Source organism: Athene cunicularia, assembly GCF_003259725.1.
Source record: "Athene cunicularia isolate RWA chromosome 14 unlocalized genomic scaffold, athCun1 chr14_part1, whole genome shotgun sequence".
NCBI lineage: Eukaryota > Metazoa > Chordata > Aves > Strigiformes > Strigidae > Athene > Athene cunicularia.
The window spans coordinates 3,905,485-3,911,966 of NW_020799118.1; the positions used below are offsets into that span (position 1 = coordinate 3,905,485).

General features: G+C 44.1%; 1 long non-coding RNA gene across 2 annotated transcripts in view; it reads left to right on the plus strand.

Annotated features, from left to right (window-relative positions):
- The window catches only part of LOC113485568, a 45,295-nt gene extending 38,813 nt beyond the window's left edge, over nt 1-6,482 (plus strand). For both annotated transcript variants that reach the window (XR_003399450.1, XR_003399449.1), the window contains 2 exons: nt 1,024-1,208; nt 6,391-6,482. This is a non-coding gene — a long non-coding RNA (uncharacterized LOC113485568). The remainder of the gene's footprint in view (nt 1-1,023; nt 1,209-6,390) is intronic.

A 6,482-nucleotide genomic window follows, 5' to 3' on the forward strand; every position in this document is an offset into this window, starting at 1 on the left:
CCCCCCATACTCTCGTAGCCAGAGCACTTGCTTCTGAACAGATTCAGTGGGAGAGGATTTGGTTTAAGTCCTTATTGTCTCCCTCGGAGGCAAAGGTCCTGCACTACACAGGCTTCTGTGAAGGAGGGGAAGGCACTTCGGTCTGTGGAGGCTGTACAAACAGTAGAGCATCTCTCTGGGCTGAGGAGAAGAGAGCAGGGGAGGTCTGCAACCTGCTGCTTCATTTGCTCCCCATGCTTGAAAAATCCTGTGATTTAGCCATGGCTCCAGAATCATTTCTGGATTTCAGTTTTTCACTGTTAAATCCTTATTCCTTCTCCTATGGACACTTAAGTCTCCTGGACTCGCTTCTGGGTTATCAGCTCCATTTCTTGAAGTGGCTGAAGCAGAGGTCACAAACTGGAGTATTTGCAAAGCAGGATTAGTGTTTGCAAGTCTGAGCTCCAGCTTGATCATATGAGGATATTTCTTTCATTTAAGCTTACAGTAAGATTATTAAAATGCTACCAGATTTGGAATATGACTAGCTCATCTTCCTCAAGCCTCTTAATACTTGAACCATACAGAGCAGAAAACCTGAACTGATTTGTAAAGCAAAAACTGAGTTCAGTGAAAAGCTGGCTGTTCCCCTCCTCTACCATCATCAACAGTGTTAGTGAATATTGCTTGATGATGCTCTTTTCCCCTTCTCAGCCTTTAATTTCCTGCATGATCATATCTGACCAGCAAATTTAGAGGACTGTGACTGTGAGATATGTTCTTTAACTGCAGTGGTTCTGGTGTGGTTGTTTTACAGTAAAATGTGCCTTTTGTTTTACGCTGTGCATGAAATAGGCCACTGGCTGTTCTGTTTGGATTTGTAAGCATTTTAAATGACATTAATAGCAAACAGCATTACCACATGTAATTTAGCTGTTTAGTAGTTACCAAGAGGAGATCATATTTATGCCAGCTTTTTCATGGCAGGTCAATTATTTTGTTAGCACAGGCAACAGTGTGTTTGTATTGTGCAACTCTTCCTAGGAACTGAACTGCGCTGGAGTACAGGAAATCATGGGAAGCAGGATGGACTCGAATTAAAAGGAAGGGATTTGTTTTTCTTGCGTTTGGATGCCAGTGCCTGTTGAACTACGGTGACATACTGTAAAATCTGTGCTTCTCATTATGTAACTAAGCAAAAGGAAGAGCTGCAAGAGATTAAAGTAAAAGTGAGTAGACTATAGTTGTTCTTATTTTGAGTTTAGTTTCTTTTTCCTTAATCTGTTTTGACGGGGTGACACATGGTCTTCACAGGTTAAACCTCTAGATTCTGGAACAATTTTGCAAGGTGCTGTTTTACAAAACTTCCTGAGCTGCATTTGGCCAAAGCTGTCTTCATCTAAACCTATATATGACCGTCTAACCCAATGCACAGTATTAAAATTCAGCCACTTCTGTATGTTTTAGAACTCGTGAGGCCAAGCTACTTTCATAATCTGCCTGCTACATAAAGACTTTATGACTCAGACTGGAGGAGTTTCATAAATACTTTGCTCATGGTTATTAAAAAAGATACTGTCTTATGAAGGTGTTTAATACGTGTCTCTTCCCTTCCTTTTTTTCCTCTACAAACAGCACATTATCTTAATTGTGCCCTTTAAGTAGATTAAGCTTGAATAAAGGAGAATTCAAGTCAAGAGTAAGGGCTCCAGCCACACCATCCAAGACACAGAAGGTAAAGGCAGGGACTGGGTGAAGGAAGAACCATCCACTGCACAAGAAGAGCAGGTTTAAGAACATCTGAGGAACCTGAAAGTGCACAAAGTCCATGGGACCTGGTGAGATGCATCCACAGGTCCTGAGGGAACTGGCGGCTGAAGTGGCTAAGCCACTATCCATCATATCTGAGAAGTCATGGCAGTCCAGTGAAGTTCCCACTGATTGGAAAAGGGAAACATAACCCCCATTCTTAAAAAGGGAAACAAAGGCGACCTGGGGAACTACAGGCCGGTCAGTCTCACCTCTGTGCCTGACAAGATCATGAAAAAGATCCTCTGGGAAACTGTGCTAGGGCATGTGGAAAATAAGGAGGTGATTGGTGACAGCCAACATGGCTTCACTAAGGGCAAATTGTGCCTGACAAATTTGGTGGCCTTCTACAACGGAGTTGCAGTGCTAGTAGGTAAGGGAAGAGTGCCTGACATCATCTTTCTGGACTTGTGCAAAGCTTTTGACACTGTCCTGCAAAACATCCTTGTCTCTAAATTGCAGAGACATGTATTTGATGGATGGACCACTCATGGGTAAGGAATGGGCTGGGTGGTCGCACTCAGAGAGTTGCGGTCGGTGGCTCCATGTCCAAGTGCAGAGCAGTGACGAGTGCCGTTCCCCAGGGGCGGGGTTGGCACCGGCGCTGTTTAACATCTTGGTCGGTGCCGTGGACAGTGGGATCGAGGCACCCTCAGCAAGTTCACCAACGACACCGAGCTGTGTGGTGCGGGGACACGCTGGAGGGAAGGGATGTGCCATCCAGAGGGACTGGACAGGCTGCAGAGGTGGCCTGTGCAAACCTCCGGGAGTTCAACAAGGCCAAGGGCAAGGTCCTGCCCATGGGTCGGGGCAATCCCAAGCACAGACACAGGTTGGGCCAGGAGTGGATTGAGAGCAGCCCCAAGGAGAAGGACTTGGGGTGTCAGTGGATGGAAAACTGACTGTGAGCCAGCAATGTGTGCTCACAGCCCAGAAAGCCAACCGTGTCCTGGGCTGCACCCAGAGCAGGGTGGGCAGCAGGGTGAGGGGGGGATTCTCCCCCTCTGCTCTGCTCTGGTGAGACCCCCCCCTGCAGGGCTGTGTCCAGCTCTGGGGGCACCAACATCAGAAGGGCACGGACCTGCTCAAGCAGGTCCAGAGGAGGCCACAAAGATGATCAGGGGGCTGGAGCACCCCCCTGTGAGGACAGGCTGAGAGAGTTGGGGGGTTCAGCTGGAGAAGAGAAGGCTCTGGGGAGACCTTAGAGCAGCCTCCCAGTACTTAAAGGGGCTACAGGAAAGGGGGGAGGGACTCTTGATCAGGGGGTGTAGGGATAGGATGAGGAGTACCAGTTTTAAACTGAAGGAGAGAAGATTTAGATTAGATGTAAGGAAGAAATTCTCCCCTGTGAGGGGGATGAGACACTGGCACAGGCTGCCCGGAGAAGCTGTGGCTGCCTCCTCCCTGGAAGGGTTCCAGGCCAGGTTGGACGGGGCTTTGGGCAACCTGGGCGAGTGGAAGGTGGCCCATGGCAGGGGGGTGGAACTGGATGGTCTTTAAGGTCCTTTCCAATCTAAATCATTCTATGATTCTCTTCTATGATTGCATTCAGCTCAAGCACTATAGGCTGTTAAAACTGACCTGCAGTAAACTCAAGCTTTAAAAATTTGGACCAACAGTAGCATAACTTGTATAATGATTAATTAAATGGCTTCTCCAAGTCCTCAGGCAGGGCTTAAGCCTTCACCACTGTCGGTGGAAACTGAGCAGTTTTAGGACTATGCTGGATTATGTAACATGTCTGAATCTTGGAGTAAAAAGCTCTAGACTAGCTGTACATCTGTTCTGCACTTGGAACACCTTTTTTATAACAAAAATTACAGCTGGCAAGAGAACTTTGGAGAACCACCTGTATGTCCTTGCAGCTGTTATTCCCTCTGTGCAATTCTTTCAAAACGCAGCTCATGTTTTCTCTGGCTCTCTCAAATGCATTACCTCCTTCCGAAATTTCCCAGCCTTCCAGCATGCTTTCCTCTGACATGTTACAGTCTTCACAGATTTTCCTTTAGAGAGAAAACATTTTCTCTCAAGGTCAGTTTTGAGCTCAGTTCTGTTGACTTCACTAAAGATTGAATTAGGCTCTGTAAGAAATCCTGAAGACTGCTGGCCATTATTTAAACCAGTCATTTGCTTGAGTAAGGCCCTGCAGTATTTTTTTTTGTTCCACCAATAGTCATCATTCAAGCTAGTGGAATTACCCATACGCTCATAAATTTACTCAAAGCCTATTTATACCAGCCTGGAGTATGCCTGTGGTTGTGTTTAGCATTGCCTTTGGGCTTTAGCTGGGCTTGTCTATGATATTAACAGATAATGGTTTGTACCCAGTGCAGCTCCAGCAGACTGTATGTAGCAGTCAGCCTTTCCTTTCACCTGGATCAGAAGGTCAGGTCTGACAGATGAACTGTGGTATTTTAAACTTTAAGGAGTCAGAAGAGATTATTCTTCCCCAGTAGAAATGTCACTGCTGAAACCTGTCTATCTGGGCTTCCAGTCCCAGAACATAGTGTGGACTGATGTGAAAAGTGCTGCATTTTTCTTAATCTGTATTGAAATTACAAAGGAAATGAGATATGTAGCAGAGCAAGGAGAAAATAATATGGATGGCTGCAAAAGGCAGCCTTGGACTGTGTAGTCCTCACTTTATACTTAGTATACAGACATAGCCTTACCTGTACCCTTCACTGGTGTCTTTTAATGCAGATTTGGAAGTCCTAAGCTATTTCAGTATCTGTGATTGAAACTATCATTGTATTCACCTTGGCAATGAGCTTGTGTATGGTTTTGCATACACATAAATTAAACTTATCAGGAAGAAAGATTGCATAGGTTTTATTAGTTCCAAAGCATAATAAAAAGATACAGGTTACACAGTTCATATGAAAACTTCTTCCTTGTTGGGTTATTTGCTTTAAAAGTAGATATAAAATAATACTTAGACATATGAGAAAATGATCAGCAAATACTTCTTGATACCTAAGCCTTTGTACTTTTATTCCCCAGAGTTAACGGCTCTCCCTAAATACATATATGTATTACAGTAAACTTTCAAGGACTCAAGCATGATACCCATTGCACAGATAAGGGAATGAAGATGCAAAGAGATATATAGACTCAGAGTTAGAATCAAGAGACTTATCCTACTGTCAGAAAACTGTGAAATTTTTCATGGTTTCAGCAGGGCAACTATAAAAGGACTAGAAAGAGAATAGGCCATAATGAACTAAAAATGCCAAAAGTCTCTTTACTGAGTCCTCTGTTATTGTAAGTTAATGGTCAAAAAAAAAAAAAAAAAAAAAAAAAAGTGATGTGGAAGATCAGTCTAAATGATCCATACAGTTAAGAGCTGGAGGAGTTTACAAGGTGAAGTCGTATGATTTATAGAATAATTTGCTGGCAAAGTCAGAATGAAATGAAGGGTTCCTACTGCCTTGGGAAGAGCTCTGTCCATGAGTCTGAGCTATAATGCTTCACTCAAACTATTTATGAAGAGATGTTTTGTACAAACTATATAATGCGAGACTGCAGAATCATAGAGCAGGAGATAGTTTCCTTGTCAGGAGTTCAGTCCTAGGTCCCATTTCAGCAGCACTTCACCCAAAGGCTGTATTTCTGTTCTCTCCTATTTCCTTTTCCTATCCCAAGTACTTCTGTGGCTAAATGGAGCATAGGCCATGCGATTTCACATTCCTCCTCACTCTCTGCTCCTAAAACAAAAGCTGTCTGCCTTCAATTGTGTTTAGGCTCCAGAGAAAATCCCTCTGACCAGGGACTGTGTGGCTTTAAGCATTAGAAGATAGGAGGTGTTTGCAGTGTGTTCTCTACTAAGCTTAAAGTCCTCAAAACTGTGTGTCCCTGGCAGAAAGTTGAAGACATTTAGTCTCACCACCGCATGAGACCTTTACAACTGCAACACACAAATTAGGTGAGATATTCTTATTTAACCCTCCAGGACAAATGGCACTGTAGCCTGTTGAAAGCGCCATGCATTAAAGTATCCCCTATTTGCCCATGTGAGCTGGACTCCCCTCATGACAGTCAGCCTGGCCCTAAAGACAAACAGGCCAGCTGAGAAGGTCATCTGCACCACCCCGTGAGATGCGTCGTGTCTGGCGTCTCAGGCTTTAGCAAAAGGCAGAGAAACCCAAGAGCCACTGTCCCTGTGTGCAAACACTCCTGTCATCTCTGAGCCTTCTTCTGGACTCCTGCTGCTTCAGCTATCCACTCCAGAAAGAAGTTAACTGCTTTTTACAGTGAACTGATGAACTGCAGCAGCAGATGTACACATATTAATTGTTGGAAGTGTATATAAACCCAGTGTACAACAGCATACTGAATGCTATAAACCACTTCATGCATAAGACTTGAGATGGTTTAGACAGCTCTGCTCTCTGGGCCAGTCATTAATCCCCTGAAAGGTCTAAGATTTCTCTCATTGCAGCCTTTTTTTTTTTTTTTTTTTTTTCTAAATGCCATTGTACACCTGGACCTTTGTAGTTAATGTAAATAGAGAGGAAAACTATAGCATGCATATGCGGAAGGGCAGGTTGATTGTCTGCTCTGTTAACACAGCTCAGCCAGCCACTGGCTTTTTCTGGGCAGCAACAGTAATGAGAAAATTTACAGCAGCCAGAAACTCTTGTATGAAAATGGAAATTACATTACATAATGTGCTGGACTGAGAACACTTGAAC